The sequence below is a fragment of the Pseudophryne corroboree genome, unplaced genomic scaffold (genome assembly GCF_028390025.1).
Source record: "Pseudophryne corroboree isolate aPseCor3 unplaced genomic scaffold, aPseCor3.hap2 scaffold_1232, whole genome shotgun sequence".
Classification (NCBI taxonomy): domain Eukaryota; kingdom Metazoa; phylum Chordata; class Amphibia; order Anura; family Myobatrachidae; genus Pseudophryne; species Pseudophryne corroboree.
The window spans coordinates 92,208-114,723 of record NW_026967858.1 but is presented as its reverse complement, the minus strand read 5'-3'; the positions used below and the strand labels follow the sequence as shown (position 1 = coordinate 114,723).

Below are 22,516 nucleotides of genomic sequence, written 5' to 3'. Positions count from 1 at the left end.
CTTCAAGTTCATTTCATGTTATTACAGTTTGCATTATTATTAGCCCCAATAAAAGAATTTCTTATTAGTAGAGCTTGGCGAAATAGCTCAGTTGTGAGAACATTAGACTGAAGATCTAAGGGTGTCTTGTTCAATCCTAGGGTTTAGCATGGTTGGGTGTTTGCTTTTGCTACTGAATAGCAATTTAGCAGCAAAAACTGTTGTTTTCAGTTTTTGATCTTGAAAAACATTTTATGTTATTTCAGTGTGCAAAATCTTTAGCTCCAAAAAAAGACATTCTTATCAGTATAGCTTGCCAAAATAGCTCAGTTGTGAGAGCAATAGACTGAAGACCTTAAAATCCCTAGTACGATCGTGGGTTTCCACATGTTTGGGTGTTTGCATTTTGTTACTGAGTAGCAATTCAGCAAAAAGAAATTTAGCAGCAGAAACGTTTATTTTCAGGTTTCGCCCTCTAGGACACTTGATGTTCTTTCAGTTTGCCTTATCTTAAACACCAAAAAAGACTTTCCAAATGTCAGACGTAGCTGCAATAGCTCATTTGGGAGAGCATTAGACTGAAGATCTATAAGTCCCTGGTTCGATCCTGGGTTTCGGCATGTTTAGTAGCTGTATTTTTGTTACAGAATAGCAATTTACCAGCAGAATCTTTCATTATAAGGTGTTGCTCTTCAAGAACACTTGATGCTCTTTTTTTCCCAACCTAAAACCCCAAATACGACTTCACATCTGTCACAATTAGCCGAAATAGCTCAGTTGGGAGAGCGTTAGACTGAAGATCTAAAGGTCCCTGGTTCGATCCCGGGTTTCGGCATATTTAGTTGCTGTTTTTTTTTGTTACAGAATAGCAATTTAGCAGCAGAAACTGCCATGTTCAGGTTCTGGTCTTCAAGAACATTTCATGTTTTTACAGTTTGCATTATTATTAGCCCCAATAAAATCATTTCTTATTAGTAGAGCTTGGCGAAATAGCTCAGTTGTGACAACATTAGACTGAAGATCTAAGGGTGTCTTGTTCAATCCTGGGGTTTAGCATGGTTGGGTGTTTGCTTTTGCTACTGAATAGCAATTTAGCAGCAAAAACTGTTGTGTTCAGGTTTTGATCTTGAAAAGCATTTTATGTTATTTCAGTTTGCAAAATCTTTAGCTCCTAAAAAAAGATATTCTTATCAGTATAGCTTGCCAAAATAGCTCAGTTGTGAGAGCAATAGACTGAAGACCTTAAAATCCCTAGTACGATCGTGGGTTTCCACATGTTTGGGTGTTTGCAGTTTGTTACTGAGTAGCAAGTCAGCAAAAAGAAATTTAGCAGCAGAAACTTTCACTTTCAGGTTTCGCCCTCTAGGACACTTGATGTTCTTTCAGTTTGCCTTATCTTAAACACCAAAAAAGACTTTTTAAACGTCAGACTTACACGCACTAGCTCTTTTGTGAGAGCATTAAACTGAAGATCTAAAGCTCCTGGGTTCGATCCCAGGATTCGGCATGTTTAGTTGCTGTATTTTTTTTACAGAATAGCAATTTACCAGCAGAATCTTTCATTATCAGGTGTTGTTCATCAAGAACACTTAATGCTCTTTTTTTCCCCAGCCTAAAACCCCAAATACAGCTTGTCAACTTTCACAATTAGCCAAAATAGCTCAGTTGGGAGAGCGTTAGACTGAAGATCTAAAGGTCCCTGGTTCGATCCCGGGTTTCGGCATATTTAGTTGCTGTTTTTTTGTTACAGAATAGCAATTTAGCAGCAGAAACTGCCGTGTTCAGGTTCTGGTCTTCAAGAACATTTCATGTTATTACAGTTTGCATTATTATTAGCCCCAATAAAATAATTTCTTATTAGTAGAGCTTGGCGAAATAGCTCAGTTGTGACAACATTAGACTGAAGATCTAAGGGTGTCTTGTTCAATCCTGGGGTTTAGCATGGTTGGGTGTTTGCTTTTGCTACTGAATAGCAATTTAGCAGCAAAAACTGTTGTGTTCAGGTTTTGATCTTGAAAAGCATTTTATGTTATTTCAGTTTGCAAAATCTTTAGCTCCTACAAAAAGACATTCTTATCAGTATAGCTTGCCAAAATAGCTCAGTTGTGAGAGCAATAGACTGAAGACCTTAAAATCCCTAGTACGATCGTGGGTTTCCACATGTTTGGGTGTTTGCAGTTTGTTACTGAGTAGCAAGTCAGCAAAAAGAAATTTAGCAGCAGAAACTTTCATTTTCAGGTTTCGCCCTCTAGGACACTTGATGTTCTTTCAGTTTGCCTTATCTTAAACACCAAAAAAGACTTTCTAAACGTCAGACTTACACGCAATAGCTCTTTTGTGAGAGCATTAAACTGAAGATCTAAAGCTCCTGGGTTCGATCCCAGGATTCGGCATGTTTAGTTGCTGTATTTTTGTTACAGAATAGCAATTTACCAGCAGAATCTTTCATTATCAGGTGTTGTTCATCAAGAACACTTAATGCTCTTTTTTTCCCCAGCCTAAAACCCCAAATACAGCTTGACATCTTTCACAATTAGCCGAAATAGCTCAGTTGGGAGAGCGTTAGACTGAAGATCTAAAGGTCCCTGGTTCGATCCCGGGTTTCGGCATATTTAGTTGCTGTTTTTTTGTTACAGAATAGCAATTTAGCAGCAGAAACTGCCGTGTTCAGGTTCTGGTCTTCAAGATCATTTCATGTTATTACAGTTTGCATTATTATTAGCCCCAATAAAAGAATTTCTTATTAGTAGAGCTTGGCGAAATAGCTCAGTTGTGAGAACATTAGACTGAAGATCTAAGGGTGTCTTGTTCAATCCTGGGGTTTAGCATGGTTGGGTGTTTGCTTTTGCTACTGAATAGCAATTTAGCAGCAAAAACTGTTGTTTTCAGTTTTTGATCTTGAAAAACATTTTATGCTATTTCAGTTTGCAAAATCTTTAGCTCCAAAAAAGACATTCTTATCAGTATAGCTTGCCAAAATAGCTCAGTTGTGAGAGCAATAGACTGAAGACCTTAAAATCCCTAGTACGATCGTGGGTTTCCACATGTTTGGGTGTTTGCATTTTGTTACTGAGTAGCAATTCAGCAAAAAGAAATTTAGCAGCAGAAACGTTTATTTTCAGGTTTCGCCCTCTAGGACACTTGATGTTCTTTCAGTTTGCCTTATCTTAAACACCAAAAAAGACTTTCCAAGTGTCAGACGTTGCTGCAAAAGCTGATTTGGGAGAGCATTAGACTGAAGATCTATAAGTCCCTGGTTCGATCCCGGGTTTCGGCATGTTTAGTAGCTGTATTTTTGTTACAGAATAGCAATTTACCAGCAGAATCTTTCATTATAAGGTGTTGCTCTTCAAGAACACTTGATGCTCTTTTTTTCCCAACCTAAAACCCCAAATACGACTTCACATCTGTCACAATTAGCCGAAATAGCTCAGTTGGGAGAGCGTTAGACTGAAGATCTAAAGGTCCCTTGTTCGATCCCGGGTTTCGGCATATTTAGTTGCTGTTTTTTTTTGTTACAGAATAGCAATTTAGCAGCAGAAACTGCCGTGTTCAGGTTCTGGTCTTCAAGAACATTTCATGTTTTTACAGTTTGCATTATTATTAGCCCCAATAAAATCATTTCTTATTAGTAGAGCTTGGCGAAATAGCTCAGTTGTGACAACATTAGACTGAAGATCTAAGGGTGTCTTGTTCAATCCTGGGGTTTAGCATGGTTGGGTGTTTGCTTTTGCTACTGAATAGCAATTTAGCAGCAAAAACTGTTGTGTTCAGGTTTTGATCTTGAAAAGCATTTTATGTTATTTCAGTTTGCAAAATCTTTAGCTCCTAAAAAAAGATATTCTTATCAGTATAGCTTGCCAAAATAGCTCAGTTGTGAGAGCAATAGACTGAAGACCTTAAAATCCCTAGTACGATCGTGGGTTTCCACATGTTTGGGTGTTTGCAGTTTGTTACTGAGTAGCAAGTCAGCAAAAAGAGATTTAGCAGCAGAAACTTTCATTTTCAGGTTTCGCCCTCTAGGACACTTGATGTTCTTTCAGTTTGCCTTATCTTAAACACCAAAAAAGACTTTTTAAACGTCAGACTTACACGCACTAGCTCTTTTCTGAGAGCATTAAACTGAAGATCTAAAGCTCCTGGGTTCGATCCCAGGATTCGGCATGTTTAGTTGCTGTATTTTTTTTACAGAATAGCAATTTACCAGCAGAATCTTTCATTATCAGGTGTTGTTCATCAAGAACACTTAATGCTCTTTTTTTCCCCAGCCTAAAACCCCAAATACGACTTCACATCTGTCACAATTAGCCGAAATAGCTCAGTTGGGAGAGCGTTAGACTGAAGATCTAAAGGTCCCTGGTTCGATCCCGGGTTTCGGCATATTTAGTTGCTGTTTTTTTTGTTACAGAATAGCAATTTAGCAGCAGAAACTGCCGTGTTCAGGTTCTGGTCTTCAAGAACATTTCATGTTATTACAGTTTGCATTATTATTAGCCCCAATAAAATAATTTCTTATTAGTAGAGCTTGGCGAAATAGCTCAGTTGTGACAACATTAGACTGAAGATCTAAGGGTGTCTTGTTCAATCCTGGGGTTTAGCATGGTTGGGTGTTTGCTTTTGCTACTGAATAGCAATTTAGCAGCAAAAACTGTTGTGTTCAGGTTTTGATCTTGAAAAGCATTTTATGTTATTTCAGTTTGCAAAATCTTTAGCTCCTAAAAAAAGACATTCTTATCAGTATAGCTTGCCAAAATAGCTCAGTTGTGAGAGCAATAGACTGAAGACCTTAAAATCCCTAGTACGATCGTGGGTTTCCACATGTTTGGGTGTTTGCATTTTGTTACTGAGTAGCAATTCAGCAAAAAGAAATTTAGCAGCAGAAACGTTTATTTTCAGGTTTCGCCCTCTAGGACACTTGATGTTCTTTCAGTTTGCCTTATCTTAAACACCAAAAAAGACTTTCCAAGTGTCAGACGTAGCTGCAAAAGCTGATTTGGGAGAGCATTAGACTGAAGATCTATAAGTCCCTGGTTCGATCCCGGGTTTCGGCATGTTTAGTAGCTGTGTTTTTGTTACAGAATAGCAATTTACCAGCAGAATCTTTCATTATAAGGTGTTGCTCTTCAAGAACACTTGATGCTCTTTTTTTCCCAACCTAAAACCCCAAATACGACTTCACATCTGTCACAATTAGCCGAAATAGCTCAGTTGGGAGAGCGTTAGACTGAAGATCTAAAGGTCCCTGGTTCGATCCCGGGTTTCGGCATATTTAGTTGCTGTTTTTTTTTTGTTACAGAATAGCAATTTAGCAGCAGAAACTGCCGTGTTCAGGTTCTGGTCTTCAAGAACATTTCATGTTTTTACAGTTTGCATTATTATTAGCCCCAATAAAATCATTTCTTATTAGTAGAGCTTGGCGAAATAGCTCAGTTGTGACAACATTAGACTGAAGATCTAAGGGTGTCTTGTTCAATCCTGGGGTTTAGCATGGTTGGGTGTTTGCTTTTGCTACTGAATAGCAATTTAGCAGCAAAAACTGTTGTGTTCAGGTTTTGATCTTGAAAAGCATTTTATGTTATTTCAGTTTGCAAAATCTTTAGCTCCTAAAAAAGATATTCTTATCAGTATAGCTTGCCAAAATAGCTCAGTTGTGAGAGCAATAGACTGAAGACCTTAAAATCCCTAGTACGATCGTTGGTTTCCACATGTTTGGGTGTTTGCAGTTTGTTACTGAGTAGCAAGTCAGCAAAAAGAAATTTAGCAGCAGAAACTTTCACTTTCAGGTTTCGCCCTCTAGGACACTTGATGTTCTTTCAGTTTGCCTTATCTTAAACACCAAAAAAGACTTTTTAAACGTCAGACTTACACGCACTAGCTCTTTTGTGAGAGCATTAAACTGAAGATCTAAAGCTCCTGGGTTCGATCCCAGGATTCGGCATGTTTAGTTGCTGTATTTTTTTTACAGAATAGCAATTTACCAGCAGAATCTTTCATTATCAGGTGTTGTTCATCAAGAACACTTAATGCTCTTTTTTTCCCCAGCCTAAAACCCCAAATACAGCTTGTCATCTTTCACAATTAGCCAAAATAGCTCAGTTGGGAGAGCGTTAGACTGAAGATCTAAAGGTCCCTGGTTCGATCCCGGGTTTCGGCATATTTAGTTGCTGTTTTTTTGTTACAGAATAGCAATTTAGCAGCAGAAACTGCCGTGTTCAGGTTCTGGTCTTCAAGAACATTTCATGTTATTACAGTTTGCATTATTATCAGCCCCAATAAAATAATTTCTTATTAGTAGAGCTTGGCAAAATAGCTCAGTTGTGACAACATTAGACTGAAGATCTAAGGGTGTCTTGTTCAATCCAGGGGTTTAGCATGGTTGGGTGTTTGCTTTTGCTACTGAATAGCAATTTAGCAGCAAAAACTGTTGTGTTCAGGTTTTGATCTTGAAAAGCATTTTATGTTATTTCAGTTTGCAAAATCTTTAGCTCCTACAAAAAGACATTCTTATCAGTATAGCTTGCCAAAATAGCTCAGTTGTGAGAGCAATAGACTGAAGACCTTAAAATCCCTAGTACGATCGTGGGTTTCCACATGTTTGGGTGTTTGCAGTTTGTTACTGAGTAGCAAGTCAGCAAAAAGAAATTTAGCAGCAGAAACTTTCATTTTCAGGTTTCGCCCTCTAGGACACTTGATGTTCTTTCAGTTTGCCTTATCTTAAACACCAAAAAAGACTTTCTAAACGTCAGACTTACACGCAATAGCTCTTTTGTGAGAGCATTAAACTGAAGATCTAAAGCTCCTGGGTTCGATCCCAGGATTCGGCATGTTTAGTTGCTGTATTTTTGTTACAGAATAGCAATTTACCAGCAGAATCTTTCATTATCAGGTGTTGTTCATCAAGAACACTTAATGCTCTTTTTTTCCCCAGCCTAAAACCCCAAATACAGCTTGACATCTTTCACAATTAGCCGAAATAGCTCAGTTGGGAGAGCGTTAGACTGAAGATCTAAAGGTCCCTGGTTCGATCCCGGGTTTCGGCATATTTAGTTGCTGTTTTTTTGTTACAGAATAGCAATTTAGCAGCAGAAACTGCCATGTTCAGGTTCTGGTCTTCAAGATCATTTCATGTTATTACAGTTTGCATTATTATTAGCCCCAATAAAAGAATTTCTTATTAGTAGAGCTTGGCGAAATAGCTCAGTTGTGAGAACATTAGACTGAAGATCTAAGGGTGTCTTGTTCAATCCTGGGGTTTAGCATGGTTGGGTGTTTGCTTTTGCTACTGAATAGCAATTTAGCAGCAAAAACTGTTGTTTTCAGTTTTTGATCTTGAAAAACATTTTATGCTATTTCAGTTTGCAAAATCTTTAGCTCCAAAAAAAGACATTCTTATCAGTATAGCTTGCCAAAATAGCTCAGTTGTGAGAGCAATAGACTGAAGACCTTAAAATCCCTAGTACGATCGTGGGTTTCCACATGTTTGGGTGTTTGCATTTTGTTACTGAGTAGCAATTCAGCAAAAAGAAATTTAGCAGCAGAAACGTTTATTTTCAGGTTTCGCCCTCTAGGACACTTGATGTTCTTTCAGTTTGCCTTATCTTAAACACCAAAAAAGACTTTCCAAATGTCAGACGTAGCTGCAATAGCTCATTTGGGAGAGCATTAGACTGAAGATCTATAAGTCACTGGTTCGATCCCAGGTTTCGGCATGTTTAGTAGCTGTATTTTTGTTACAGAATAGCAATTTACAAGAAGAATCTTTTATTATCAGATGTTGCTCTTCAAGAACACTTGATGCTCTTTTTTTCCCAACCTAAAACCCCAAATACGACTTCACATCTGTCACAATTAGCCGAAATAGCTCAGTTGGGAGAGCGTTAGACTGAAGATCTAAAGGTCCCTGGTTCGATCCTGGGTTTCGGCATATTTAGTTGCTGGTTTTTTTGTTACAGAATAGCAATTTAACAGCAGAAACTGCCGTGTTCAGGTTCTGGTCTTCAAGAACATTTCATGTTATTACAGTTTGCATTATTATTAGCCCCAATAAAAGAATTTCTTATTAGTAGAGCTTGGCGAAATAGCTCAGTTGTGACAACATTAGACTGAAGATCTAAGGGTGTCTTGTTCAATCCTGGGGTTTAGCATGGTTGGGTGTTTGCTTTTGCTACTGAATAGCAATTTAGCAGCAAAAACTGTTGTTTTCAATTTTTGATCTTGAAAAACATTTTATGTTATTTCAGTTTGCAAAATCTTTAGCTCCAAAAAAAGACATTCTTATCAGTATAGCTTGCCAAAATAGCTCAGTTGTGAGAGCAATAGACTGTAGACCTTAAAATCCCTAGTACGATCGTGGGTTTCCACATGTTTGGGTGTTTGCATTTTGTTACTGAGTAGCAATTCAGCAAAAAGAAATTTAGCAGCAGAAACGTTTATTTTCAGGTTTCGCCCTCTAGGACACTTGATGTTCTTTCAGTTTGCCTTATCTTAAACACCAAAAAAGACTTTCCAAATGTCAGACGTAGCTGCAATAGCTCATTTGGGAGAGCATTAGACTGAAGATCTATAAGTCACTGGTTCGATCCCGGGTTTCGGCATGTTTAGTAGCTGTATTTTTGTTACAGAATAGCAATTTACCAGCAGAATCTTTTATTATCAGGTGTTGCTCTTCAAGAACACTTGATGCTCTTTTTTTCCCAACCTAAAACCCCAAATACGACTTCACATCTGTCACAATTAGCCGAAATAGCTCAGTTGGGAGAGCAATAGACTGAAGATATAAAGGTCCCTGGTTCGATTCCGGGTTTCGGCATATTTAGTTGCTGTTTTTTTTTGTTACAGAATAGCAATTTAGCAGCAGAAACTGCCGTGTTCAGGTTCTGGTCTTCAAGAACATTTCATGTTATTACAGTTTGCATTATTATTAGCCCCAATAAAATAATTTCTTATTAGTAGAGCTTGGCGAAATAGCTCAGTTGTGAGAACATTAGACTGAAGATCTAAGGGTGTCTTGTTCAATCCTGGGGTTTAGCATGGTTTGGTGTTTGCTTTTGCTACTGAATAGCAATTTAGCAGCAAAAACTGTTGTTTTCAGTTTTTGATCTTGAAAAACATTTTATGCTATTTCAGTTTGCAAAATCTTTAGCTCCAAAAAAAGACATTCTTATCAGTATAGCTTGCCAAAATAGCTCAGTTGTGAGAGCAATAGACTGAAGACCTTAAAATCCCTAGTACGATCGTGGGTTTCCACATGTTTGGGTGTTTGCATTTTGTTACTGAGTAGCAATTCAGCAAAAAGAAATTTAGCAGCAGAAACGTTTATTTTCAGGTTTCGCCCTCTAGGACACTTGATGTTCTTTCAGTTTGCCTTATCTTAAACACCAAAAAAGACTTTCCAAATGTCAGACGTAGCTGCAAAAGCTGATTTGGGAGAGCATTAGACTGAAGATCTATAAGTCCCTGGTTCGATCCCGGGTTTCGGCATGTTTAGTAGCTGTATTTTTGTTACAGAATAGCAATTTACCAGCAGAATCTTTCATTATAAGGTGTTGTTCTTCAAGAACACTTGATGCTCTTTTTTTCCCAACCTAAAACCCCAAATACGACTTCACATCTGTCACAATTAGCCGAAATAGCTCAGTTGGGAGAGCTGTTAGACTGAAGATCTAAAGGTCCCTGGTTCGATCCCGGGTTTCGGCATATTTAGTTGCTGTTTTTTTTGTTACAGAATAGCAATTTAGCAGCAGAAACTGCCGTGTTCAGGTTCTGGTCTTCAAGAACATTTCATGTTATTACAGTTTGCATTATTATTAGCCCCAATAAAAGAATTTCTTATTAGTAGAGCTTGGCGAAATAGCTCAGTTGTGACAACATTAGACTGAAGATCTAAGGGTGTCTTGTTCAATCCTGGGGTTTAGCATGGTTGGGTGTTTGCTTTTGCTACTGAATAGCAATTTAGCAGCAAAAACTGTTGTTTTCAATTTTTGATCTTGAAAAACATTTTATGTTATTTCAGTTTGCAAAATCTTTAGCTCCAAAAAAAGACATTCTTATCAGTATAGCTTGCCAAAATAGCTCAGTTGTGAGAGCAATAGACTGAAGACCTTAAAATCCCTAGTACGATCGTGGGTTTCCACATGTTTGGGTGTTTGCATTTTGTTACTGAGTAGCAATTCAGCAAAAAGAAATTTAGCAGCAGAAACGTTTATTTTCAGGTTTCGCCCTCTAGGACACTTGATGTTCTTTCAGTTTGCCTTATCTTAAACACCAAAAAAGACTTTCCAAATGTCAGACGTAGCTGCAATAGCTCATTTGGGAGAGCATTAGACTAAAGATCTATAAGTCCCTGGTTCGATCCCGGGTTTCGGCATGTTTAGTAGCTGTATTTTTGTTACAGAATAGCAATTTACCAGCAGAATCTTTCATTATAAGGTGTTGCTCTTCAAGAACACTTGATGCTCTTTTTTTCCCAACCTAAAACCCCAAATACGACTTCACATCTGTCACAATTAGCCGAAATAGCTCAGTTGGGAGAGCGTTAGACTGCAGATCTAAAGGTCCCTGGTTCTATCCCGGGTTTCGGCATATTTAGTTGCTGTTTTTTTTGTTACAGAATAGCAATTTAGCAGCAGAAACTGCCGTGTTCAGGATCTGGTCTTCAAGAACATTTCATGTTATCACAGTTTGCATTATTATTAGCCCCAATAAAAGAATTTCTTATTAGTAGAGCTTGGCGAAATAGCTCAGTTGTGACAACATTAGACTGAAGATCTAAGGGTGTCTTGTTCAATCCTGGGGTTTAGCATGGTTGGGTGTTTGCTTTTGCTACTGAATAGCAATTTAGCAGCAAAAACTGTTGTGTTCAGGTTTTGATCTTGAAAAGCATTTTATGTTATTTCAGTTTGCAAAATCTTTAGCTCCTAAAAAAAGACATTCTTATCAGTATAGCTTGCCAAAATAGCTCAGTTGTGAGAGCAATAGACTGAAGACCTTAAAATCCCTAGTACGATCGTGGGTTTCCACATGTTTGGGTGTTTGCAGTTTGTTACTGAGTAGCAATTCAGCAAAAAGAAATTTAGCAGCAGAAACGTTTATTTTCAGGTTTCGCCCTCTAGGACACTTGATGTTCTTTCAGTTTGCCTTATCTTAAACACCAAAAAAGACTTTCTAAACGTCAGACTTACACGCAATAGCTCTTTTGTGAGAACATTAAACTGAAGATCTAAAGGTCCTGGGTTTGATCCCAGGATTCGGCATGTTTAGTTGCTGTATTTTTGTTACAGAATAGCAATTTACCAGCAGAATCTTTCATTATCAGGTGTTGTTCATCAAGAACACTTAATGCTCTTTTTTTCCCCTGCCTAAAACCCCAAATACGGCTTGACATCTTTCACAATTAGCCAAAATAGCTCAGTTGGGAGAGCGTTAGACTGAAGATCTAAAGGTCCCTGGTTCGATCCCGGGTTTTGGCATATTTAGTTGCTGTTTTTTTGTTACAGAATAGCAATTTAGCAGCAGAAACAGCCGTATTCAGGTTCTGGTCTTCAAGATCATTTCATGTTATTACAGTTTGCATTATTATTAGCCCCAATAAAAGAATTTCTTATTAGTAGAGCTTGGCGAAATAGCTCAGTTGTGAGAACATTAGACTGAAGATCTAAGGGTGTCTTGTTCAATCCTGGGGTTTAGCATGGTTGGGTGTTTGCTTTTGCTACTGAATAGCAATTTAGCAGCAAAAACTGTTGTTTTCAGTTTGTGATCTTGAAAAACATTTTATGTTATTTCAGTTTGCAAAATCTTTAGCTCCAAAAAAAGACATTCTTATCAGTATAGCTTGCCAAAATAGCTCAGTTGTGAGAGCAATAGACTGAAGACCTTAAAATCCCTAGTACGATCGTGGGTTTCCACATGTTTGGGTGTTTGCATTTTGTTACTGAGTAGCAATTCAGCAAATAGAAATTTAGCAGCAGAAACGTTTATTTTCAGGTTTCGCCCTCTAGGACACTTGATGTTCTTTCAGTTTGCCTTATCTTAAACACCAAAAAAGACTTTCTAAACGTCAGACTTACAAACAATAGCTCTTTTGTGAGAGCATTAAACTGAAGATCTAAAGCTCCTGGGTTCGATCCCAGGATTCGGCATGTTTAGTTGCTGTATTTTTGTTACAGAATAGCAATTTACCAGCAGAATCTTTCATTATCAGGTGTTGTTCATCAAGAACACTTAATGCTCTTTTTTTCCCCAGCCTAAAACCCCAAATACGGCTTCACATTTTTCACAATTAGCCAATATAGCTCAGTTGGTAGAGCGTTAGACTAAAGATCTAAAGGTCCCTGGTTCGATCCCGGGTTTCTGCATGTTTAGTTGCTGTTTTTTGTTACAGAATAGCAATTTAGCAGCAGAAACTGCCGTGTTCAGGTTCTGGTCTTCAAGTTCATTTCATGTTATTACAGTTTGCATTATTATTAGCCCCAATAAAAGAATTTCTTATTAGTAGAGCTTGGCGAAATAGCTCAGTTGTGACAACATTAGACTGAAGATCTAAGGGTGTCTTGTTCAATCCTGGGGTTTAGCATGGTTGGGTGTTTGCTTTTGCTACTGAATAGCAATTTAGCAGCAAAAACTGTTGTTTTCAGTTTTTGATCTTGAAAAACATTTTATGTTATTTCAGTTTGCAAAATCTTTAGCTCAAAAAAAAGACATTCTTATCAGTATAGCTTGCCAAAATAGCTCAGTTGTGAGAGCAATAGACTGAAGACCTTAAAATCCCTAGTACGATCGTGGGTTTCCACATGTTTGGGTGTTTGCATTTTGTTACTGAGTAGCAATTCAGCAAAAAGAAATTTAGCAGCAGAAACGTTTATTTTCAGGTTTCGCCCTCTAGGACACTTGATGTTCTTTCAGTTTGCCTTATCCTAAACACCAAAAAAGACTTTCCAAATGTCAGACGTAGCTGCAATAGCTCATTTGGGAGAGCATTAGACTGAAGATCTATAAGTCCCTGGTTCGATCCCGGGTTTTGGCATGTTTAGTAGCTGTATTTTCATTACAGAATAGCAATTTACCAGCAGAATCTTTCATTATAAGGTGTTGCTCTTCAAGAACACTTGATGCTCTTTTTTTCCCAACCTAAAACCCCAAATACGACTTCACATCTGTCACAATTAGCCGAAATAGCTCAGTTGGGAGAGCGTTAGACTAAAGATCTAAAGGTCTCTGGTTCTATCCCGGGTTTCGGCATATTTAGTTGCTGTTTTTTTTGTTACAGAATAGCAATTTAGCAGCAGAAACTGCCGTGTTCAGGTTCTGGTCTTCAAGAACATTTCATGTTATCACAGTTTGCATTATTATTAGCCCCAATAAAAGAATTTCTTATTAGTAGAGCTTGGCGAAATAGCTCAGTTGTGACAACATTAGACTAAAGATCTAAGGGTGTCTTGTTCAATCCTGGGGTTTAGCATGGTTGGGTGTTTGCTTTTGCTACTGAATAGCAATTTAGCAGCAAAAACTGTTGTGTTCAGGTTTTGATCTTGAAAAGTATTTTATGTTATTTCAGTTTGCAAAATCTTTAGCTCCTAAAAAAAGACATTCTTATCAGTATAGCTTGCCAAAATAGCTCAGTTGTGAGAGCAAAAGACTGAAGACCTTAAAATCCCTAGTACGATCGTGGGTTTCCACATGTTTGGGTGTTTGCAGTTTGTTACTGAGTAGCAATTCAGCAAAAAGAAATTTAGCAGCAGAAACTTTCATTTTCAGGTTTCGCCCTCTAGGACACTTGATGTTCTTTCAGTTTGCCTTATCTTAAACACCAAAAAAGACTTTCTAAACGTCAGACTTACACGCAATAGCTCTTTTGTGAGAGCATTAAACTGAAGATCTAAAGGTCCTGGGTTTGATCCCAGGATTCGGCATGTTTAGTTGCTGTATTTTTGTTACAGAATAGCAATTTACCAGCAGAATCTTTCATTATCAGGTGTTGTTCATCAAGAACACTAAATGCTCTTTTTTTTCCCCAGCCTAAAACCCCAAATACGGCTTGACATCTTTCACAATTAGCCAAAATAGCTCAGTTGGGAGAGCGTTAGACTGAAGTTCTAAAGGTCCCTGGTTCGATCCCGGGTTTCGGCATATTTAGTTGCTGTTTTTTTGTTACAGAATAGCAATTTAGCAGCAGAAACTGCCGTGTTCAGGTTCTGGTCTTCAAGATCATTTCATGTTATTACAGTTTGCATTATTATTAGCCCCAATAAAATAATTTCTTATTAGTAGAGCTTGGCGAAATAGCTCAGTTGTGAGAACATTAGACTGAAAATCTAAGGGTGTCTTGTTCAATCCTGGGGTTTAGCATGGTTGGGTGTTTGCTTTTGCTACTGAATAGCAATTTAGGAGCAAAAACTGTTGTTTTCAGTTTTTGATCTTGAAAAACATTTTATGTTATTTCAGTTTGCAAAATCTTTAGCTCCAAAAAAAGACATTCTTATCAGTATAGCTTGCCAAAATAGCTCAGTTGTGAGAGCAATAGACTGAAGACCGTAAAATCCCTAGTACGATCGTGGGTTTCCACATGTTTGGGTGTTTGCATTTTGTTACTGAGTAGCAATTCAGCAAAAAGAAATTTAGCAGCAGAAACGTTTATTTTCAGGTTTCGCCCTCTAGGACACTTGATGTTCTTTCAGTTTGCCTTATCTTAAACACCAAAAAAGACTTTCCAAATGTCAGACGTAGCTGCAATAGCTCATTTGGGAGAGCATTAGACTGAAGATCTATAAGTCCCTGGTTCGATCCTGGGTTTTGGCATGTTTAGTAGCTGTATTTTTGTTACAGAATAGCAATTTACCAGCAGAATCTTTCATTATAAGGTGTTGCTCTTCAAGAACACTTGATGCTCTTTTTTTCCCAACCTAAAACCCCAAATACGACTTCACATCTGTCACAATTAGCTGAAATAGCTCAGTTGGGAGAGCGTTAGACTGAAGATCCCGGGTTTCGGCATATTTAGTTGCTGTTTTTTTTGTTACAGAATAGCAATTTAGCAGCAGAAACTGCCGTGTTCAGGTTCTGTTCTTCAAGAACATTTCATGTTATTACAGTTTGCATTATTATTAGCCCCAATAAAATAATTTCTTATTAGTAGAGCTTGGCGAAGTTGCTCAGTTGTGAGAACATTAGACTGAAGATCTAAGGGTGTCTTGTTCAATCCTGGGGTTTAGCATGGTTGGGTATTTGCTTTTGCTACTGAATAGCAATTTAGCAGCAAAAACTGTTGTGTTCAGGTTTTGATCTTGAAAAGCATTTTATGTTATTTCAGTTTGCAAAATCTTTAGCTCCTAAAAAAAGACATTCTTATCAGTATAGCTTGCCAAAATAGCTCAGTTGTGAGAGCAATAGACTGAAGACCTTAAAATCCCTAGTACGATCGTGGGTTTCCACATGTTTGGGTGTTTGCAGTTTGTTACTGAGTAGCAAGTCAGCAAAAAGAAATTTAGCAGCAGAAACTTTCATTTTCAGGTTTCGCCCTCTAGGACACTTGATGTTCTTTCAGTTTGCCTTATCTTAAACACCAAAAAAGACTTTTTAAACGTCAGACTTACACGCAATAGCTCTTTTGTGAGAGCATTAAAATGAAGATCTAAAGGTCCTGGGTTCGATCCCAGGATTCGGCATGTTTAGTTGCTGTATTTTTGTTACAGAATAGCAATTTACCAGCAGAATCTTTCATTATCAGGTGTTGTTCATCAAGAACACTTAATGCTCTTTTTTTTCCCCAGCCTAAAACCCCAAATACGGCTTGACATCTTTCACAATTAGCCGAAATAGCTCAGTTTGGAGAGCGTTAGACTGAAGATCTAAAGGTCCCTGGTTCGATACTGGGATTCGGCATATTTAGTTGCTGTTTTTTTGTTACAGAATAGCAATTTAGCAGCAGAAACTGCCGTGTTCAGGTTCTGGTCTTCAAGATCATTTCATGTTATTACAGTTTGCATTATTATTAGCCCCAATAAAAGAATTTCTTATTAGAAGAGCTTGGCGAAATAGCTCAGTTGTGACAACATTAGACTGAAGATCTAAGGGTGTCTTGTTCAATCCTGGGGTTTAGCATGGTTGGGTGTTTGCTTTTGCTACTGAATAGCAATTTAGCAGCAAAAACTGTTGTTTTCAGTTTTTGATCTTGAAAAACATTTGATGTTATTTCAGTTTGCAAAATCTTTAGCTCCAAAAAAAGACATTTTTATCAGTATAGCTTGCCAAAATAGCTCAGTTGTGAGAGCAATAGACTGAAGACCTTAAAATCCCTAGTACGATCGTGGGTTTCCACATGTTTGGGTGTTTGCATTTTGTTACTGAGTAGCAATTCAGCAAAAAGAAATTTAGCAGCAGAAACGTTTATTTTCAGGTTTCGCCCTCTAGGACACTTGATGTTCTTTCAGTTTGCCTTATCTTAAACACCAAAAAAGACTTTCTAAACGTCAGACTTACACGCAATAGCTCTTTTGTGAGAGCATTAAACTGAAGATCTAAAGGTCCTGGGTTTGATCCCAGGATTCGGCATGTTTAGTTGCTGTATTTTTGTTACAGAATAGCAATTTACCAGCAGAATCTTTCATTATCAGGTGTTGTTCATCAAGAACACTTAATGCTCTTTTTTTTCCCCAGCCTAAAACCCCAAATACGGCTTGACATCTTTCACAATTAGCCAAAATAGCTCAGTTGGGAGAGCGTTAGACTGAAGTTCTAAAGGTCCCTGGTTCGATCCCGGGTTTCGGCATATTTAGTTGCTGTTTTTTTGTTACAGAATAGCAATTTAGCAGCAGAAACTGCCGTGTTCAGGTTCTGGTCTTCAAGATCATTTCATGTTATTACAGTTTGCATTATTATTAGCCCCAATAAAATAATTTCTTATTAGTAGAGCTTGGCGAAATAGCTCAGTTGTGAGAACATTAGACTGAAAATCTAAGGGTGTCTTGTTCAATCCTGGGGTTTAGCATGGTTGGGTGTTTGCTTTTGCTACTGAATAGCAATTTAGGAGCAAAAACTGTTGTTTTCAGTTTTTGATCTTGAAAAACATTTTATGTTATTTCAGTTTGCAAAATCTTTAGCTCCAAAAAAAGACATTCTTATCAGTATAGCTTGCCAAAATAGCTCAGTTGTGAGAGCAATAGACTGAAGACCGTAAAATCCCTAGTACGATCGTGGGTTTCCACATGTTTGGGTGTTTGCATTTTGTTACTGAGTAGCAATTCAGCAAAAAGAAATTTAGCAGCAGAAACGTTTATTTTCAGGTTTCGCCCTCTAGGACACTTGATGTTCTTTCAGTTTGCCTTATCTTAAACACCAAAAAAGACTTTCCAAATGTCAGACGTAGCTGCAATAGCTCATTTGGGAGAGCATTAGACTGAAGATCTATAAGTCCCTGGTTCGATCCTGGGTTTTGGCATGTTTAGTAGCTGTATTTTTGTTACAGAATAGCAATTTACCAGCAGAATCTTTCATTATAAGGTGTTGCTCTTCAAGAACACTTGATGCTCTTTTTTTCCCAACCTAAAACCCCAAATACGACTTCACATCTGTCACAATTAGCTGAAATAGCTCAGTTGGGAGAGCGTTAGACTGAAGATCCCGGGTTTCGGCATATTTAGTTGCTGTTTTTTTTGTTACAGAATAGCAATTTAGCAGCAGAAACTGCCGTGTTCAGGTTCTGTTCTTCAAGAACATTTCATGTTATTACAGTTTGCATTATTATTAGCCCCAATAAAATAATTTCTTATTAGTAGAGCTTGGCGAAATTGCTCAGTTGTGAGAACATTAGACTGAAGATCTAAGGGTGTCTTGTTCAATCCTGGGGTTTAGCATGGTTGGGTATTTGCTTTTGCTACTGAATAGCAATTTAGCAGCAAAAACTGTTGTGTTCAGGTTTTGATCTTGAAAAGCATTTTATGTTATTTCAGTTTGCAAAATCTTTAGCTCCTAAAAAAAGACATTCTTATCAGTATAGCTTGCCAAAATAGCTCAGTTGTGAGAGCAATAGACTGAAGACCTTAAAATCCCTAGTACGATCGTGGGTTTCCACATGTTTGGGTGTTTGCAGTTTGTTACTGAGTAGCAAGTCAGCAAAAAGAAATTTAGCAGCAGAAACTTTCATTTTCAGGTTTCGCCCTCTAGGACACTTGATGTTCTTTCAGTTTGCCTTATCTTAAACACCAAAAAAGACTTTTTAAACGTCAGACTTACACGCAATAGCTCTTTTGTGAGAGCATTAAAATGAAGATCTAAAGGTCCTGGGTTCGATCCCAGGATTCGGCATGTTTAGTTGCTGTATTTTTGTTACAGAATAGCAATTTACCAGCAGAATCTTTCATTATCAGGTGTTGTTCATCAAGAACACTAAATGCTCTTTTTTTTCCCAGCCTAAAACCCCAAATACGGCTTGACATCTTTCACAATTAGCCAAAATAGCTCAGTTTGGAGAGCGTTAGACAGAAGATCTAAAGGTCCCTGGTTCGATACTGGGATTCGGCATATTTAGTTGCTGTTTTTTTGTTACAGAATAGCAATTTAGCAGCAGAAACTGCCGTGTTCAGGTTCTGGTCTTCAAGATCATTTCATGTTATTACAGTTTGCATTATTATTAGCCCCAATAAAAGAATTTCTTATTAGAAGAGCTTGGCGAAATAGCTCAGTTGTGACAACATTAGACTGAAGATCTAAGGGTGTCTTGTTCAATCCTGGGGTTTAGCATGGTTGGGTGTTTGCTTTTGCTACTGAATAGCAATTTAGCAGCAAAAACTGTTGTTTTCAGTTTTTGATCTTGAAAAACATTTGATGTTATTTCAGTTTGCAAAATCTTTAGCTCCAAAAAAAGACATTTTTATCAGTATAGCTTGCCAAAATAGCTCAGTTGTGAGAGCAATAGACTGAAGACCTTAAAATCCCTAGTACGATCGTGGGTTTCCACATGTTTGGGTGTTTGCATTTTGTTACTGAGTAGCAATTCAGCAAAAAGAAATTTAGCAGCAGAAACGTTTATTTTCAGGTTTCGCCCTCTAGGACACTTGATGTTCTTTCAGTTTGCCTTATCTTAAACACCAAAAAAGACTTTCCAAAAGTCTGACGTAGCTGCAATAGCTCATTTGGGAGAGCATTAGACTGAAGATCTATAAGTCCCTGGTTCGGTTTCGGCATGTTTAGTAGCTGTATTTTTGTTACAGAATAGCAATTTACCAGCATAATCTTTCATTATAAGGTGTTGCTCTTCAAGAACACTTGATGCTCTTTTTTTCTTGAAGACCAGAACCTGAACACGGCAGTTTCTGCTGCTAAATTGCTATTCTGTAACAAAAGATTTTGCAAACTGAAATAACATAAAATGTTTTTCAAGATCAAAAACTGAAAACAACAGTTTTTGCTGCTAAATTGCTATTCAGTAGCATAAGGTGTTGCTCTTCAAGAACACTTGATGTTCTTTTTTTCCCAACCTAAAACCCCAAATACGACTTCACATCTGTCACAATTAGCCGAAGTAGCTCAGTTGGGAGAGCGTTAGACTGAAGATCTAAAGGTCCCTGGTTCGATCCCGGGTTTTGGCATATTTAGTTGCTGTTTTTTTTGTTACAGAATAGCAATTTAGCAGCAGAAACTGCCGTGTTCAGGTTCTGGTCTTCAAGAACATTTCATGTTATTACAGTTTGCATTATTATTAGCCCCAATAAAATAATTTCTTATTAGTAGAGCTTGGCGAAATAGCTCAGTTGTGACAACATTAGACTGAAGATCTAAGGGTGTCTTGTTAAATCCTGGGGTTTAGCATGGTTGGGTGTTTGCTTTTGCTACTGAATAGCAATTTAGCAGCAAAAACTGTTGTGTTCAGGTTTTGATCTTGAAAAGCATTTTATGTTATTTCAGTTTGCAAAATCTTTAGCTCCTAAAAAAAGACATTCTTATCAGTATAGCTTGCCAAAATAGCTCAGTTGTGAGAGCAATAGACTGAAGACCTTAAAATCCCTAGTACGATTGTGGGTTTCCACATGTTTGGGTGTTTGCAGTTTGTTACTGAGTAGCAATTCAGCAAAAAGAAATTTAGCAGCAGAAACTTTCATTTTCAGGTTTCGCCCTCTAGGACACTTGATGTTCTTTCAGTTTGCCTTATCTTAAACACCAAAATAGACTTTCTAAACGTCAGACTTACACGCAATATCTCTTTTGTGAGAGCATTAAACTGAAGATCTAAAGGTCCTGGGTTCGATCCCAGGATTCGGCATGTTTAGTTGCTGTATTTTTGTTACAGAATAGCAATTTACCAGCAGAATCTTTCATTATCAGGTGTTGTTCATCAAGAACACTTAATGCTCTTTTTTCCCCAAGCCTAAAACCCCAAATACGGCTTCACATCTTTCACAATTAGGTGAAATAGCTCAGTTGGGAGAGAGGTAGACTGAAGATCTAAAGGTCCCTGGTTCGATCCCGGGTTTCTGCATAATTAGTTGCTGTTTTTTTGTTACAGAATAGCAATTTAGCAGCAGAAACTGCCGTGTTCAGGTTCTGGTCTTCAAGTTCATTTCATGTTATTACAGTTTGCATTATTATTAGCCCCAATAAAATAATTTCTTATTAGTAGAGCTTGGCGAAATAGCTCAGTTGTGAGAACATTAGACTGAAGATCTAAGGGTGTCTTGTTCAATCCTGGGGTTTAGCATGGTTGGGTGTTTGCTTTTGCTACTGAATAGCAATTTAGCAGCAAAAACTGTTGTTTTCAGTTTTTGATCTTGAAAAATTTTTTATGTTATTTCAGTTTGCAAAATCTTTAGCTCCAAAAAAAGACATTCTTATCAGTATAGCTTGCCAAAATAGCTCAGTTGTGAGAGCAATAGACTGAAGACCTTAAAATCCCTAGTACGATCGTGGGTTTCCACTTGTTTGGGTGTATGCATTTTGTTACTGAGTAGCAATTCAGCAAAAAGAAATTTAGCAGCAGAAACGTTTATTTTCAGGTTTCGCCCTCTAGGACACTTGATGTTCTTTCAGTTTGCCTTATCTTAAACACCAAAAAAGACTTTCCAAATGTCAGACGTAGCAGCAAAAGCTGATTTGGGAGAGCATTAGACTGAAGATCTATAAGTCCCTGGTTCGATCCCTGGTTTCGGCATGTTTAGTAGCTGTATTTTTGTTACAGAATAGCAATTTACCAGCAGAATCTTTCATTATAAGGTGTTGCTCTTCAAGAACACTTGATGCTCTTTTTTTCCCAACCTAAAACCCCAAATACGACTTCACATCTGTCACAATTAGGTGAAATAGCTCAGTTGGGAGAGAGGTAGACTGAAGATCTAAAGGTCCCTGGTTCGATCCCGGGTTTCTGCATAATTAGTTGCTGTTTTTTTGTTACAGAATAGCAATTTAGCAGCAGAAACTGCCGTGTTCAGGTTCTGGTCTTCAAGTTCATTTCATGTTATTACAGTTTGCATTATTATTAGCCCCAATAAAATAATTTCTTATTAGTAGAGCTTGGCGAAATAGCTCAGTTGTGAGAACATTAGACTGAAGATCTAAGGGTGTCTTGTTCAATCCTGGGGTTTAGCATGGTTGGGTGTTTGCTTTTGCTACTGAATAGCAATTTAGCAGCAAAAACTGTTGTTTTCAGTTTTTGATCTTGAAAAATTTTTTATGTTATTTCAGTTTGCAAAATCTTTAGCTCCAAAAAAAGACATTCTTATCAGTATAGCTTGCCAAAATAGCTCAGTTGTGAGAGCAATAGACTGAAGACCTTAAAATCCCTAGTACGATCGTGGGTTTCCACATGTTTGGGTGTTTGCAGTTTGTTACTGAGTAGCAATTCAGCAAAAAGAAATTTAGCAGCAGAAACTTTCATTTTCAGGTTTCGCCCTCTAGGACACTTGATGTTCTTTCAGTTTGCCTTATCTTAAACACCAAAAAAGACTTTCTAAACGTCAGACTTACACGCAATAGCTCTTTTGTGAGAGCATTAAACTGAAGATCTAAAGGTCCTGGGTTTGATCCCAGGATTCGGCATGTTTAGTTGCTGTATTTTTGTTACAGAATAGCAATTTACCAGCAGAATCTTTCATTATCAGGTGTTGTTCATCAAGAACACTTAATGCTCTTTTTTTCCCCAGCCTAAAACCCCAAATACGGCTTGACATCTTTCACAATTAGCCAAAATAGCTCAGTTGGGAGAGCGTTAGACTGAAGATCTAAAGGTCCCTGGTTCGATCCTGGGTTTCGGCATATTTAGTTGCTGTTTTTTTGTTACAGAATAGCAATTTAGCAGCAGAAACTGCCGTGTTCAGGTTCTGGTCTTCAAGAACATTTCATGTTTTTACAGTTTGCATTATTATTAGCCCCAATAAAATAATTTCTTATTAGTAGAGCTTGGCGAAATAGCTCAGTTGTGACAACATTAGACTGAAGATCTAAGGGTGTCTTGTTCAATCCTGGGGTTTAGCATGGTTGGGTGTTTGCTTTTGCTACTGAATAGCAATTTAGCAGCAAAAACTGTTGTGTTCAGGTTTTGATCTTGAAAAGCATT

At 37.7% G+C, this 22,516-nt stretch overlaps 23 non-coding genes across 23 annotated transcripts; all 23 read left to right on the top strand.

Annotated features, from left to right (window-relative positions):
* Nucleotides 1-741: 741 nt before the first annotated feature.
* TRNAF-GAA (transfer RNA phenylalanine (anticodon GAA)) lies at nt 742-814 on the top strand. The gene has a single exon. It is a non-coding gene; the product is annotated as a tRNA-Phe (tRNA).
* An 815-nt stretch (nt 815-1,629) lies between these two features.
* On the top strand, nt 1,630-1,702 carry TRNAF-GAA (transfer RNA phenylalanine (anticodon GAA)). The gene has a single exon. It is a non-coding gene; the product is annotated as a tRNA-Phe (tRNA).
* Nucleotides 1,703-2,515: 813 nt separating this feature from the next.
* TRNAF-GAA (transfer RNA phenylalanine (anticodon GAA)) lies at nt 2,516-2,588 on the top strand. The gene has a single exon. It is a non-coding gene; the product is annotated as a tRNA-Phe (tRNA).
* An 810-nt stretch (nt 2,589-3,398) lies between these two features.
* On the top strand, nt 3,399-3,471 carry TRNAF-GAA (transfer RNA phenylalanine (anticodon GAA)). Its single transcript has one exon. It is a non-coding gene; the product is annotated as a tRNA-Phe (tRNA).
* Nucleotides 3,472-4,286: 815 nt separating this feature from the next.
* Nucleotides 4,287-4,359, top strand: TRNAF-GAA (transfer RNA phenylalanine (anticodon GAA)). Its single transcript has one exon. It is a non-coding gene; the product is annotated as a tRNA-Phe (tRNA).
* An 813-nt stretch (nt 4,360-5,172) lies between these two features.
* Nucleotides 5,173-5,245, top strand: TRNAF-GAA (transfer RNA phenylalanine (anticodon GAA)). Its single transcript has one exon. It is a non-coding gene; the product is annotated as a tRNA-Phe (tRNA).
* An 815-nt stretch (nt 5,246-6,060) lies between these two features.
* On the top strand, nt 6,061-6,133 carry TRNAF-GAA (transfer RNA phenylalanine (anticodon GAA)). Its single transcript has one exon. It is a non-coding gene; the product is annotated as a tRNA-Phe (tRNA).
* Nucleotides 6,134-6,946: 813 nt separating this feature from the next.
* TRNAF-GAA (transfer RNA phenylalanine (anticodon GAA)) lies at nt 6,947-7,019 on the top strand. Its single transcript has one exon. It is a non-coding gene; the product is annotated as a tRNA-Phe (tRNA).
* An 811-nt stretch (nt 7,020-7,830) lies between these two features.
* Nucleotides 7,831-7,903, top strand: TRNAF-GAA (transfer RNA phenylalanine (anticodon GAA)). The gene has a single exon. It is a non-coding gene; the product is annotated as a tRNA-Phe (tRNA).
* An 812-nt stretch (nt 7,904-8,715) lies between these two features.
* On the top strand, nt 8,716-8,788 carry TRNAF-GAA (transfer RNA phenylalanine (anticodon GAA)). Its single transcript has one exon. It is a non-coding gene; the product is annotated as a tRNA-Phe (tRNA).
* Nucleotides 8,789-9,601: 813 nt separating this feature from the next.
* TRNAF-GAA (transfer RNA phenylalanine (anticodon GAA)) lies at nt 9,602-9,675 on the top strand. Its single transcript has one exon. It is a non-coding gene; the product is annotated as a tRNA-Phe (tRNA).
* A 597-nt stretch (nt 9,676-10,272) lies between these two features.
* Nucleotides 10,273-10,345, top strand: TRNAF-AAA (transfer RNA phenylalanine (anticodon AAA)). The gene has a single exon. It is a non-coding gene; the product is annotated as a tRNA-Phe (tRNA).
* Nucleotides 10,346-10,487: 142 nt separating this feature from the next.
* On the top strand, nt 10,488-10,560 carry TRNAC-GCA (transfer RNA cysteine (anticodon GCA)). The gene has a single exon. It is a non-coding gene; the product is annotated as a tRNA-Cys (tRNA).
* Nucleotides 10,561-11,374: 814 nt separating this feature from the next.
* Nucleotides 11,375-11,447, top strand: TRNAF-GAA (transfer RNA phenylalanine (anticodon GAA)). Its single transcript has one exon. It is a non-coding gene; the product is annotated as a tRNA-Phe (tRNA).
* Nucleotides 11,448-12,259: 812 nt separating this feature from the next.
* On the top strand, nt 12,260-12,332 carry TRNAF-AAA (transfer RNA phenylalanine (anticodon AAA)). Its single transcript has one exon. It is a non-coding gene; the product is annotated as a tRNA-Phe (tRNA).
* An 810-nt stretch (nt 12,333-13,142) lies between these two features.
* On the top strand, nt 13,143-13,215 carry TRNAF-AAA (transfer RNA phenylalanine (anticodon AAA)). The gene has a single exon. It is a non-coding gene; the product is annotated as a tRNA-Phe (tRNA).
* Nucleotides 13,216-14,030: 815 nt separating this feature from the next.
* TRNAF-GAA (transfer RNA phenylalanine (anticodon GAA)) lies at nt 14,031-14,103 on the top strand. The gene has a single exon. It is a non-coding gene; the product is annotated as a tRNA-Phe (tRNA).
* A 1,679-nt stretch (nt 14,104-15,782) lies between these two features.
* On the top strand, nt 15,783-15,855 carry TRNAF-GAA (transfer RNA phenylalanine (anticodon GAA)). The gene has a single exon. It is a non-coding gene; the product is annotated as a tRNA-Phe (tRNA).
* An 813-nt stretch (nt 15,856-16,668) lies between these two features.
* TRNAF-GAA (transfer RNA phenylalanine (anticodon GAA)) lies at nt 16,669-16,741 on the top strand. Its single transcript has one exon. It is a non-coding gene; the product is annotated as a tRNA-Phe (tRNA).
* Nucleotides 16,742-19,486: 2,745 nt separating this feature from the next.
* TRNAF-GAA (transfer RNA phenylalanine (anticodon GAA)) lies at nt 19,487-19,559 on the top strand. The gene has a single exon. It is a non-coding gene; the product is annotated as a tRNA-Phe (tRNA).
* An 814-nt stretch (nt 19,560-20,373) lies between these two features.
* Nucleotides 20,374-20,446, top strand: TRNAF-GAA (transfer RNA phenylalanine (anticodon GAA)). The gene has a single exon. It is a non-coding gene; the product is annotated as a tRNA-Phe (tRNA).
* An 811-nt stretch (nt 20,447-21,257) lies between these two features.
* On the top strand, nt 21,258-21,330 carry TRNAF-GAA (transfer RNA phenylalanine (anticodon GAA)). The gene has a single exon. It is a non-coding gene; the product is annotated as a tRNA-Phe (tRNA).
* An 812-nt stretch (nt 21,331-22,142) lies between these two features.
* Nucleotides 22,143-22,215, top strand: TRNAF-GAA (transfer RNA phenylalanine (anticodon GAA)). The gene has a single exon. It is a non-coding gene; the product is annotated as a tRNA-Phe (tRNA).
* The last annotated feature ends 301 nt before the right edge of the window (nt 22,216-22,516 follow it).